Here is a 14301-nt window from a genome sequence, read left to right on the forward strand (position 1 = left end):
CTCACCTGCAACTTCTAAGGAAGCTGGTGTAGAAGGCATCTCTTAAGGAAACAATATCCAAGACTCCCAAATGTTTGCCACTGAACAGGGCAGGAGCAAACAAAATGCTTATCATTTGTCCAGAAGGGTCCTTTGTATATGTGTTTGGATTAATTCGGCCCTGCAGACATTGTAGACATTTTGGAGGTGGGGGTTGTTTGCCACTGGATTGATTATAAGAACAGCTTTCAGGCTTCACGACACAGCCCTGGCTATGGGGAGCGGCGTGGGCAGCAATACAATCACCCTGCGAACATTCACCCTGTGAACACATACACCCAGGTTTCCAGTCACATCTGTCTGCCACTGTTTGTGACGGTAGAAAATTCGTGAGCACACCCAACAAAGAGCTTGGCTGTGTTTTAACTCCCTTTTCTACGATAAGGAGCCAGTACCTTCATGGTGCTTCATATGTAAGGGTTTCAACTACAGATGTATCTCCTGTTCTCCAGAATTAAGGTAATCTGAAAACAAATATCATTTTGAATGGTACAAAGTTGAACTCATGGAAATAAGTTCAAGTCTGGTCCAAGTGACTTTGGCTTGTCAGGAAAGGGGAACACATAGGGATTTCTAATTTCTTCAGGACTTTTGCTCTTTCCTCTTGCTCCAGACCTTGTGAAATCTCAATGCTGTCTATCACCAGAGCACTTAGCATGTTGCAAAGAGCTTTGTAAACTTTACTGTGCAAACATTACCTGGGCAATCTCATGAAAATACGGGTTCTCATGTATAAGGCTCAGATTGGGGTCCAAGATAGCCAGGCATGCTAACACACATTACTGGTCCCCGGCAGCCATTAGAGCTAGCATACTATTCTCAGGAGGGCCTGTAACAGCAACAGCACCTAGGAACTTGGGAGACATTTGAGTTTGGGGGCCCAGTTGTCAACCTGACAAGATGTACAGTCACCTAGGAGACAAACCTCTGGGCATGAGAGTTTCTAGACTGGGTGGTCTGAGGTGAGAAGACCACCATAACCATGGGGTTGGAGATGCCATTCCACAAGCTGGGATCCTGGAGAAAATAAGCCAAGTACCAGCATGCATCAACTCTCTCCTTCCTGACTTCAGATGCCTCAAGCTCCCCCTCCATGACCTCCTGACGTGATAGACTAGACCAGTGGTGCTCAGCCTTCCTAATGCTGTGACCCTGTAATACAGTTCCTCAACCGTGACCCCAACCATAAAATTATTTTGTTGCTACTTCATAACTGTAATTTATTTATTTATTTATTTATTTGGTTTTTCGAGACAGGGTTTCTCTGTGTAGCTTTGCGCCTTTCCTGGATCTCACTCTGTAGACCAGGCTGACCTCAAACTCACAGAGATCCGCCTGCCTCTGCCTCCTGAGTGCTGGGATTAAAGGCATGTGCCACCACCGCCCGGCCCATAACTGTAATTTTGCTACTGTTATTGTGATGGTTATTCCTGGTTGTCAACTTGACTCTATCTGGAATGAATTATAATCCAGAAATGGAGGGCACACTTGTGATCTGGATCTTGAGGCAGGAAGACAACATGTCTTTGATCTAGATCTTAAGACTGGATGACACATGCCTTTAATCCAGACCTTGGATTAAATCAATCAATCTCTCTCTCTCTCTCTCTCTCTCTCTCTCTCACATTATGGAATGTGTATATATATACATATATATATTCTGTGACTCTAGAGAACCCTGACTAATACAGTTATGAATCAAAATGTAAATGCCTGGTTTCTGATGGTCTTAGGCAACCCCAAGAATCCACAGGCCGAGAACCACTGAACTAGACACTCAAACCGTGACCCAGAATAAATCCTCCCGTCCCTAAGTTGCTTTTGCCAGTTTTCTCTTGTTGCTTTGCAATCCAGGTCCCTGTCCCCACTTCCGGAATCAGAACTCGGGGTAGGTGAAGCCAAGCCATCCGCTGGCAGACCCTCCCGGTGGCTCTGATACGAACAGGTTCCAGAACCACTGGCTTAGAGAGGAGCACCTGAGCACAGCTGGTGAGAAGCCTAAGAGAAAACCATGGAAACTTCAGGGGGAAGCCAGGTTACACCTGGATATTTTAAACCACAACGTGTTCATGTGTTCCAAGAGACTTCATCAGCTCTCATTTCATTTTTTTAATAAAGAAAATACCAGGCAAACTACACAAACAGGAAAGGTACAACGCAGGCTACACAGTGCCTGGCTCCATCTTCACATATTTACAATAGATACATCGCAGCCTTTGTTTTTAAGACCTCCACCCTCAGCAGCCCCACCCGGAACCGAGAAGGCAGAAGAGCTATATCGCAAGCTTTATACACATTAAATAATGCTGGAAAATGTTACAAAGTGGCCAGGGAAACACAAGGCTCCAGGGCGGCAATGCATGCAGAGAGGCACTTCCTAGCAAATGCAGACTCAGGCTCCGCTATCAAATCACACCAGCATCTCAAGGAGACATGACCGCACTGTTTAGTGTCAGAGAGGCTGCCCAAACCCGCCTTCTGGTCTTAAGCCTCCTCCGCCATGACTTCAGCTTGCTGTCTGGCCTTCCGATCCAGGAGCCTCCCCCGTGGTTCTGCTTTACCACTGCAGGGAAGTTTGCACTGAAGTCACCCGGACTGACATATGGGCTCATGAAGATGCTCCTTGTGAATGGCTAAGTGTCCTTGACTGCATTCTTAGTCTGGACAAGAGGGTGAGGTGAATGGGTTAGAAGTTCTCCTATCTTACAGATTGGAGGGGGGCGGGGGGGGGGAGCAGAGTCAAAATATTTAAGAGTCAAGCTTACTGTTAGGAAAGGACAGTTTCTTCTTCGTTAATGTCCTATCATGTCACCTGGAAATCCTGAAAGAGGGAAAACTTGCAGGGAACTGGCAGATGTGATTCCGACAGTCTGTTTTTTATTCACAACTTGCTTTTTAATAATTTGATTTTTTTAATATATGTGTGTAGTATGCATGTGTGTGTATAAGTGTGTGTGTGTGTGTGTGTGTGTGTGTGTGTGTGTGCGCGCGCACGCGCGCGCGAGTAGGCCTCAGGAGTCTTCCTTAATCTACCTCCCCAAATGCACTGAGGCACTGTCTCTGAATTGAACGCAGAGTTCAGGAGCACAGGTTAGCCTAGCTAGCCTGCTCTAAGGATCCCATCTCCACTTTCCCAGTACTGGAATGAGAGGTGGGCCACCAAGCCCACCTAGCCTTGACATGGGTTCTGCAGATCTGAACTCTGGCTCGGTGGTTCTCATCCACCGAGCCATTTTGTGAGCCCTGGTTTTTCGGTTTTGTAGGAATACACACTCATTGTACATAGTAATAGTTTCATAAGGACACTTTTATACAAGTCTAAATTTCTCCCCACGTGCCCCCCTTCCCTCTGCCTTCTCACCTCTCGTCTCTCCCAGTTGTCCCTTCGTTCCATTTCACACCCCACTTTTCCTTGAACAGCAGTAAATTAGGGTCAAGACTCACATTCCCCAAGACTCCCCATCTGCCCCCTCCTCTGCCCATATGTAGAGTTAGTTTCTTTTCCCTCTTTTCTTCCTGTTGAATGTACATAGTAAATAAAGGCAATGAAGGAAGATGGGTGGAGAGGGTGGGTGGGAGAAGATGACCAAGGCATGACAGACATCCAGGAGAATGTCCAATGAGACCCATTGCTGTCTGCACTAACCAAAACTGCTAACTATACAAGTTAAAAGAAAGGCATGCCCCCTTCACTCTGCTATACTGTGCTCTGTAGACGGCATCATTTTTCAGTAGATCGCAAGCCTATCATTAGCAATTCTCCCAAGTCGTGACTCTTACACTTTGATCATTCAAAGTTTGACACTGGCAACTTTTTCATTGCTGGTGTGTCCACTCTGGTGATCCACCCCGCATCTGTGATGTCACCCTGGACTGCACCTGTAATCCACAGATGCTGCATGTGTTCTGACCGACCCGCCCACCAGCTTCCTCCAGCTCTCCCTCTCCCAGGACTCCCTACTCTCTGAGATACAACCCTGACATCAGGCCAGTTAATAACCAGGTAATGTCTGAGAAATGTTGAAGTGAGTTGTGTGCGGCGTCTCACTGTCAATGAGAAGCTAGAATGATTACGGTCAGGGAGGAAGGCGTGTGAAATGCAAGCAGGTCCGAAGCCGGGCCTCTTGTGCCGGATGTGAGGTCAAAAGAAAAGTTCTTAGAGGAAATCAGAAGTCTGCTCCAGGGAACATGTGCACAGGAAGACAGGAAGAGTTGACTAACGGGGCAAACTTCATTGCTGTCTTACTTGAAGATGCTGCTTCTGACCCCAGCCTTCAGTCAGCAGCCATCAGTATGAAGGTCAGATCTTCCCACAACTTACTTCAAGTGATTATTAGCATTCTTCTGGGGAGGAGAGAGAGAGAGAGAGAGAGAGAAAGAGAGAGAATGAGTTCACACACACATGCACATATGTGTGGGTGCAGACACCTATTCTGTGTGAGGACCAGTAATTAACATCAAGTGTCTTACTCTGCCATTCTCCAACCTATGTGAAAAAACAATACTATTTTTGTTTTATGTATAATGTTTTGCATGCATGTATTTATGTTCCATATGCCTGTGGAGGTCAGAAGAGAGAATCACATCCCTAGAACTGGTCTAGTTGTGGGTGATGGGAACTGAACCCAGGTCCTCTGCAAAAACAAGTGCTATTAACCACTATGCCATCACTCCAGCCCCCTCCTCATCTTATTTTTTTTTTCTAGACAGGGCCTGTGGTTGTTGAATAAGAATGCTCTCCATAGGCTCATATATTTGAATGGTTAGTCAACAGAGAGTGGCACTACTTGAAACGGATAAGGAGGTGTGGCCTTGTTGGAATAGGTATGGTCTTGTTGGAGGAAGTATGTCACTGGGGGTGGGCTTTGAGGTTTCAGAAGCTCAAGCCAGGTCCAGTGACTCTCTCTTCCTTCTGCCTACCCATCTAGATGTAGGACTCTCAGCTACTTCTCCAGCACCATGTCAACCTGCATGCCGCCATGCTCCCTACCCTGATGATAATAGACTAAACCTCTGAAACTATAAGCCAGCCTCAATTAAAGGCTTTCTCTTCTAAGAGTTGCCATGGTCATGGTGTCTCTTCACAGCAATAGAACATTGGCTGAAGACAGGGTTCCTCATTGAACCTGGAGCTCTCTGATTGTGCTAGGCTGGCTGGCTAGCAGACTCCCTGGATCTGCCTATCCCTGCTTCATGGCACTGGCATTACTATGCCTAGCTTTTCACAGGGGTGCTGCAGCCCTAACTTGGATCTTCATATTTGCACAGCGAGTGCTTCCCCTGCTGAACCGCCTCCCATGCTCAGACCACTAGCATTCTTTTTTAAAAAAAAAAATTATTATTTTTTTAAAGATTTATTTATTTATTATGTATACAGAAGAGGGTGCCAGATCTCATTGCAAATGGTTGTGAGCCACCAAGTGGGTGCTGGGAATTGAACTCAGGACCTCTGGAAGAGCATTCAGTGCTCCTAACCTCTGAGCCATCTCTCCAGCCCATCCACGAGCATTCTTTAGCAAAGTGTTTTATTGCAATGTTATGTCAACTTTCCACCACTGTGACAAAATACCCAAGACAATCAAGAGACAATTATTTTGACTCAGGGCTTCAGAGGTTTGAGCCCATGGTCACATGGCTCCATTGTTACTGGGTCCATGGTAAGGCAGGGAATCGTGACAGAGAAGGCATGGCAGAGCAAAGCTGTGCACCTCATGGCATCAGATAGATGGATGGATGGATAGATATATAGATAGATCCTCCAAATTGGCCCCACATCCATATAGATCTTTCTGCCATGACCTCTTAAATGGGTTGACTATTGTTGATATCACATTCATCATCCAATCACATCTCAATAGCACTAACAGTTGGGACTATACTTCCACACACAAGTCTGTAAGGGACACCGTAGATCCAAACCAGGACAAGTACATGCATTGGTTTTTGTTGTTGTTGTTTTTAGACATAGAACTAGTGCATACTTAATGACTACAGTACACATAAGCACATTTATATGCATTGTAAAACCAAGAAAACCTCATGTGACTCACTTTATTGCAATGATTTCTTCATTGTGGTGCTCTGAAACGGAACCCACAATATTTCCAAGGTATGTGTGTACTTAATGCTTTCTCTGGAATGGAAAAAGGAAAGACAAGACTCCTGCTCAATTGTCAAGGCACTCCTAGAACGTTATTTCTTAACCCTTAAACAGAGGAAACTATCCAAGTAATCGTCCTCCAGAGTTCCCTGAGTCTGTCTTTAAGAGGATTCTGCTGGGTTGGGCCTTTGATCCACGCACGAAGGCAGAAGCAAGGGGATCTCTGAGTTGGAGACCATCCCAGTCAACATGGTGAGTTCCAGGCCGGCCAGGGCTACATAGTGAGACCATGTACAAAAATTAATATTAATAAAGTAGTTAATTAATTTAATTAAAGACTTCTGCAGCACATTCTTCTAGTATACACAGGACAAGTCTTCCAACCTAACCTGCGACCTCAGACTTCCCGAGCTACAAAGAACACAGGAAGAGGAAATCATTATTATCTTTTAGGTAAGTGCCTCTCTAAGTTTGCTACATATTAAAATCCCCTGGGGAGTTTGTAAAACTCCAGTTCTTTAGCCAGATCCTACACCGTGTCGCAAGGAGAGACATCACACCTTTTCAGGCTCCTCAGGTGACCTCGATGCATATCCAAGTTGGAGAACCACTCACCCTCACAGTGATGCCTAGAGCTGCCCCACCCCGCCCCCCACATGGCTCCACTCACCCAACATTTACTCCACTCTCCCTCCACAGAAGACAGCAGAATCTCAGGGGATTGTTTTCATCCACATTCCAGAATTTGCTCATCTAAAACAGCCGTTTTGATCCAGGATGCACTGTTGGCAGTGTTCTTCTAGTTAATAAAGAAATTCTGTCTCTCTCCCTTCCCATTCAAGTACAACCTGAATAGAGGAGAGGAACTGCCCTCAAGCCCAGGCTGGAGAACAGCACTTCTCTCTTGGACATGGTCCCTCTGTCTGACTCCATCCCTTCACTCTGACGGGACTAATGTGTAAGCCTGGCACCGCTTTTCTTTGCTCCCCATTCTGCATGTTGTTTTTTAATAGTAGAATGACACCGCATTTGGAAGTCCACTCTTAAAAAAATCCTTACTTGGGAGGCAGAGCCGGGGGGATCTCTGTGAGTTCGAGGCCAACCTGGGCTACCAGGTGAGTTCCAGGAAAGGCGCAAAGCTACACAGAAGAAACTCTGTCTCACAAAACCAAAAAAAAAAAAAAAAATCCTTTTAAGCCGGGTGGTGGTGGCGCACGCCTTTAATCCCAGCACTTGGGAGGCAGAGCCAGGCAAATCTCTGTAAGTTCAAAGCCAGCCTCATCTACCAAGTGACTTCCAGGAAAGGCACAAAGCTACACAGAGAAACCCTGTCTCGGAAAAAAATAAAAAATCCTTTTAAAAGCAGTCCCTATAAGAACACAGTAGTATTTCTTTTTTATGACCAGCTGAAGCTGATCAGAGTGCTCCTCCCAAGCCACAAAATGCATAACCCAGGACTACTTCTTGGCAGGCTGAGCAAAGCCCAAGACATGGAAGAACATTATTTTAATTCTTGAGCCTCCAGATTCTTCATTCTCAGTGGATAATGCAGCTTTCTCCATTATGTGGGAACAGGGAAAATACAGCAATAAAGCCTTGGCTAAAGGCATGCTGTTAACTCATCCTTGCTCAAAACTAGAAGTTTCCGGGCTGTCTTGTGACAAACACAGCTTGCTGAGTTTACCAAGTCCCTTCTCTACCTTTGGTCTGCTGTTTAGCAACTCCTCTTAGCCAGCCAACCCCGTTCCAGATCTTTCTCTGTTCTAATACTTCTCACGTGTTTTACTTTTACCTATCCATAATTGAGGTCTTCCAAAATAACTGCTCCCCAGCCCCCAGGTGGAATTGGAATCATGATTGTTGCCAATAGAAGATTTATATTCATGTCTTAGAAACATCCATTATCTATTACAGCCTCTTAGTAGAAAAGAATTCAAGTCACACATCACACTCCATAATTCTGGGTGTTTATGATAAGGGACCACATCATTAAAGACTAAGGCGAGAGAGTTGTAAAGCACAGCACACTTGTGTGTGGCTGGTCCTGTGTCTTCCTGAGACATTGCCAATCTTGCTAAGGTCATCCGAGGGACAAGGGGCAGCCATGAGCCAATGCACTTCAGTGTCAAACAAATACAGACACCTCCCAAGCTTTTTTGCAGCATGGCGTGGGGCCCCAAGACCACAGAGCCCTTGACTGTTTCCTCACACCAGGGTCAGATAGTTTCCATAATTAGTCAACTAGCTAAATGCAACTAGTCATGACGGCTTCCCATGGGCTTGCGAAGACTAAAGTGCTTGGAAAGCAGTGAGGGGTGGGGGCTCGGCAGTGGGGCTCAGTTGGCAAGGTACCTCCCATTCAAGGGGGAGGACTTAAGTTTGAGTGCCCAGCACCTAAGCGAAATGGCAGGTATGACAGTACACGCCTATCCCCTCAAATGCTGGGGAGGCAGGTCCAGAAAGAGCCACCTGGCAAGCTCCAGGCTTGGTGAGAGACTATGTCTCAAAAAACAAAATGGAAAGAAAACACACACACACACACACACACACACACACACACAGAGAGAGAGAGAGAGAGAGAGAGAGAGAGAGAGAGAGAGAGAGAGAGAAAAACACAAAGTGATCATTGAATATATACATTATTCCAATTGACCTTGACCATTCATTTACTGATATTTTTTGGTGTGTGGCAGGGTCTTGCTCCATAGCTCAGGCTGGTCTTGAACTCCCAGAGTCAAGCCAAATTTCTGCCTCAGCTCCCTGGGTAGCTGGAAATATAAGCATGCATCGCCATGCCTAGCTCCAAGGGGATTTTAAAGAGACAGTGCAACCCAAACAAATCCAGGAGGAAGATGAGTATTATTGGTGTTAGTCTTACACATGAGCAGAAGGATTAAGCAAGAGTTTTCCTTATTTGAAATGAAAAAAATGGCTGTTCTTTTCTCAGTTTAAAATTCCCCAGTGGCTCCCATCACCAGGAAAACACAAACAAGCATAAAACCAAACTCTTTATTGTGATATAATCCCTTGTTGATATCTTTGGTTCTCCCTACCCTCACGTTTAATACAGAGTTAATTTCCCCACAAAGTCTTTCTGAGGTGACACAGAGTGCCTCTTCCTTCACTGGGGACCACTCTGCCTGGACACACTCCTATGGAAGTATGAGAAAGTACTCCCCTAAGGGTGTTCGTTCATGTGTCTGACTCCACACACCAAATGATGTTCTTAAAAAGAGGTAAGAAGAGGAACAAGGAGGCCCTAACACACAGTGAACTCTAAAATGTTGGATGAATGGGTGGAATGATGGGTGGATGGATGGATGGACAGACGGACTGGTGGATGGATGGTTGGGTGGGTGGGTGGATGGATGGTTGGTTGGTTGGGTGGGTGGGTGGGTGGATGGATGGATGGACGGATTGGTGGCTCAGTGGTCAATAGCCATAAAACAAGTAGGCAACAGAAGCAAAGCAGACTGCATTATCTTCCACCTCTTGCTTAAATCATGTTCTGTTGACCCCTCCACCACCTTTGCTGGGCTATGAGTGACACCTCAGAAAACACTGGTGATGACATCTCTGAATCCAGGATGGCTGCCCATACAGCCTTCAGCCATATGTGTAAAAGCAAACAACAAATCCAAAGCCGCAGGCAGCCATTTGGGCTCCTGTTTAATACCAGACTCTAAGACACGTGACTGAGGAAAAGTAGAAAAATCTATTAGATAGGTATGTGAAGTTCCTTTGTGAAAGGTGCCTTAATCTAAAACTGTCACAATGGTAAATATAATTAGATAACAATAATAATACCATAGACCACAGTTTATTACCATCCTTTCTTCCGAGGTTTTCAATTGGAACGGAAAATGCGATTACTAATTAAATTAGACGACAGGAGGTATCATTTTCCAAATGGAACCCTAGTGATATAAATGAGTTACTGCAGCTTCTCCGATTTCTCACTGTCGCCCAAAGAGGGGGTCATTTACTTGGCTGGAGTTAACACAGAAAAATGGGTCTGAGTGATGCTCTTGCTCCATGACTCTAATACAATTCATTTATGCAGTGTGTGTGTTGTTAGTGTGGCTACTAAAAGGCCACAGAGACATCCAGGGTCAGTTTTTCCCGCTCAAGGAGCTCTGCGGACCCAGGAAGACGGAGAAGCATATTGGTGTGTGATAATCCAGTCATGGTCTGGCCAGAACCTAAGAGGAATCAGGAGTCTTGTCTTGCAGGGATTTGCTTTAAAGTAGAACCTGGCTGTAATGGCTTATACTTAAAATTCCAGCACTTGGGAGGCTGAGGCAGGAGGATTGCCATAAGTATAAAAGGCTAGTCTGGACTACATAGTGAGTTTCAGGATAGTCTGGGCTAAAGAGTGAAACCCTGTCTTAAAATAAACAAAACAAAAATCTCCACCAAAATAAATAAATAAATAAAAATAACTCAAGTGATGTAGTGAAGATGGTGCTGTAGCAGGCTGCCGTCTTTCCAGGCCAGAGAATGCTATTTTCGTTCCTTTCTTTTTTCAAAAAAATCTTTCTCTAGTTGTATAGTAAGATCCACCAAACTCTTCACTTGACTTTTAGTTGAAACCTTTTCCAAATTATACTTTCATAGCATTTTTGTTTTCTGAGGTGCTATACTGTGTTCCCCAATATATTGTGCACCTTAATAAAGGTTATCTGAGGGTCAAAGGAAAAAGCCAGCCACTATATTAAACATAAAAGTCAGGCAATGGTAGCACATACCTCTAATCCTAGCATTCAGGAGGCAAAGATCCATCCAGATCTCTGTAAGTTCAAGGCCACACTGGGAACAGAGCCAAGTGTGGTGATACACACCTTTAATGCCAGTACTAAGCGTAGAGGTCTGGAGGTCTATGTAGAGAGACATGAAGTGATGTAGCTGGGCAGAGAGAGGAAGTGAGATGCAGAATAGAAAGGCATATAGGACGGGTACACAGGAAGGAGCTCTCCGGCTGAGGATTTCCAAGTGGTAAGGACGTGGCTGGCTTCTTTCTGCTTTTCTGATCTCTCAGTTTTTACCCCAATATCTGGCTCCAGGTTTTTATTAGTAAGAGCATTTAGCAATTTGTCCTTCAGTTTTCTATGCTGTAGATACAAACCCAAGACTTTAGCACATGCTAGGCAAGTGCTGTCCCCTGAAGCTAATCCAGCTCCCTAAAACAGCGCTTTCAAATGCATTAGGATAAGAGAACAGCTTCTGTCACGTGGAAATTCAGTAAAGTTTTAAATGAAAAATACTGTAATAAAATTTAAATCAGTTGTATATATGTTTGTGTGTATGTTTATGTGTCTATGTCTGTCTCTGTGTATGTATATGTACATACATGTATTTCTCAGTATGTGCGTATATGTGTGACTATGTATGTGTGTCTGTATGTTTCTGTGTACCTGTATGCATATATCTCTGTGTGTGCCTGTGTGTCTCTGTGTGTGTGTATATATATGTGCATATGTCTACACACATGCATGTATGTGTGTTTGTGCATGTTTGTGTGTGTGTGTGCACTGACACCACAGGTCCTTTAATATGTTACAGTGAGTTCAGAAGGATGTACAATGTGCAGTTTTATCGAATTCATTTAACAACTTCTATGCCTTTAGGGACATCCTTCTTGCTGACGTTCTTGAACACACAGAGATAATATTGGTCTAGGGGAATTAATACATAAATCACCCACTCCCTTGTTATTTTGAGGAACTTGGTCACAACTTAAAAGGCAATGGGGACTCCTAGCATGGAGACATAAAGGGGGTACTGGAGCGCATGTCCACAGCAGGGGGCCCTTAAAAGGCATAGGAGCACAATTTAGGGGTGTGCTTAACATCGGTCTTAGTTTCCCTGTCTGCCAAGTGGGAATAACGGCAATACCCAGGCCCCGCAGGCAAGTGTATTTACTGAGCAGAGCAAGTTAAATCATCCCACATGTTCCAGAACTGTGACATGAGACACCAGAAACTGGGGGAGCCCTTCATGGTCAGTCCACTGCAGGTCCCGTTCTTATAATAAAAGAAAAATACAAGCAACTTGGCCAAGTGGGAAAAGGGAGGGTGGGGGGAGCATGCCAAAATGGAAGAGAGGTTGTAGGAAAAGTCCCTCCAGCCAGATTTCCAAGGAAATGAGTTTAATATGAAATTACAAAAACAGGGCCCTGGGCTGTTTGTACTTTTCTATGAAATCTGATATCCAAATATCACAATGCATCAACAGAAGAGAGTTAACTGCAAAGAACAGCAGGAACTTTGGAATTCTTTTTCTGGCTCCACCCCTTGACAAACTCAAACGTGTGTGTGTGTGTGTGTGTGTGTGTGTGTGTGTGTGTGTGTGTGTGTGATGCCTTTAAGATCTAGGACACTTCTAAGCAAATACATTCAGACAGACACCAAGGCAGGGAAGAAATGAAAGTGGGGGATGTGTTAGATCATGGCCTGGCAACAGATGCTGCTCCAACCAAGCAAATCAATTTTTACCACTGTCTTCTAGAATATCTGCTTTAAGTCAGAGCTAACACTCAAGCAAATCCTCATGCTAGAGTTTCACAGTACACACTGAGAAATAATCTTGCATACAGAGATGCCTGGAGATCTAAAGCAACCAGTTAGAATGAACGAAAGAGGCCTCTGACTTTAAAAGTCAAATTTGGGGAGGCTAACCTGTCCAAAAAACTGCTGCTGTGCACAGAGGCTGGCACAGAATTTATCTCCATGTAAGTGAATCAGACAGGGTCTTGGCAGCGGAGGAAATGTTATGGAGAGAGTTTTGATGATAGGAAGGGAATGTCTAGAAAGGGTCTGCAACATGAAGGAACTCAAAGAGTGCATGAAAAAAACAAATGACCAGGCAAAGTGGTCCAGTCAATGTCTGAGCACTGCCAGAGTGCTAAAACCCTAAGTATGGTTCTTCAGCAGGCTGAGTACTTTGAACTACAGGCTACAGTAGGAAAAAATGGGGCCTCAGACCACAGTTTCTTTCTGATCTTTTTCTGAGCCTTTTCCTCCCCCAGGTCAGGCCAGAAACGATATTCATTTTCCTTCAGGTTAAAAAAAAAAAAAAAAAAAAAGCAACCAACAACCCAGAAGTTAGAATCCTTCTCTTCCAGAGCCAGCCATAAAACCTAAAAATATTACCTCTATCTTCTTCCTTGTAGGAGATAGACATAAAGAAATGCTATGACCTTCTTTGTCTGATAGTTGTTCACAAGACCTCCATTTCAAGAGGTTCCTGCCCTCGACAAGGAGAAAGGAATGTGGCAGAAGCTAAGAATCTGAGGGGTGTCCCTCCCTGGGATCACCTTGAGGTCACATTGTTTTTCTAGTTACATTTCTATCTGTCTGTCTGTCCACGCTTTGTGTCTCTCAGCATAGAAAACAGAAGGCTTCCCCTGGGCCCTTACACCTTCATTTCTGAAGGTGCCCATGTCATACAGAATTCTGACTAAATCAACCTGCCATACTCTTCCAATCCTGCCTTTTGTTACAGGAGTTAAGACCACAACCCTTTTCACACCTTTGTACACCTCCATCAAGATTTTGCATTGACCACAGTCAGGGAAAGTCCACCACCTCACCAGGCAGACCTCTCTGCTGCAACACAACTCAACTGGTAGCAATGGGTCAGACTTTCTGCCTTACCAGCATGTTTCTTGTTAGCAGCAAGAATGCAGCCATCCCAGAGTTAACAGCCATGCTTCTGCAGATGAAACTTTGTCATCTAACGGTTTCTAATATGCTTCTGCTCACCATGTAGCTTACCGTATTTCTCTTGCTTTGTTGCTGGGCTGTAGGGTCCTTCTACCTTTAATGATGTTGCTTCGTGGAAATATAGATCTCACTTGTTCCTAGTACCCACAGCAGGTATGTGTGTGTGTGTGTGTGTGTGTGTGTGTGTGTGTGTGTGAGACATATTTGTTGGACAGCAATGGAACCTATTTTGGGGGAACAGGTACTTCTCTCTCGTTGGTACATAGCAAAGCCCTAGTTATGGTGAGACTATGGGTGACAGGGCAAGACAATGCAGAGGTTCCTCCATTCTGTATTTTTGCTGAGGCCATTTTAGGTTTAACTAGAATTTGAGCTCTTTGATGGAGAATCCCACAGAAAACCACCCAAGTCTATTTTAGGAACATGAGGATAGGATGC

General features: G+C 44.7%; 1 protein-coding gene across 2 annotated transcripts in view; it reads right to left on the reverse strand.

Moving 5' to 3' along the window:
- Foxn3 (forkhead box N3) overlaps positions 1 to 14301 on the reverse strand; it is a 383817-nt gene that overhangs the window by 306611 nt on the left and 62905 nt on the right. The gene's annotated exons all lie outside the window — the stretch shown is intronic.

The sequence above is a fragment of the Onychomys torridus genome, chromosome 14, assembly GCF_903995425.1.
Source record: "Onychomys torridus chromosome 14, mOncTor1.1, whole genome shotgun sequence".
Taxonomy (NCBI): Eukaryota; Metazoa; Chordata; class Mammalia; order Rodentia; family Cricetidae; genus Onychomys; species Onychomys torridus.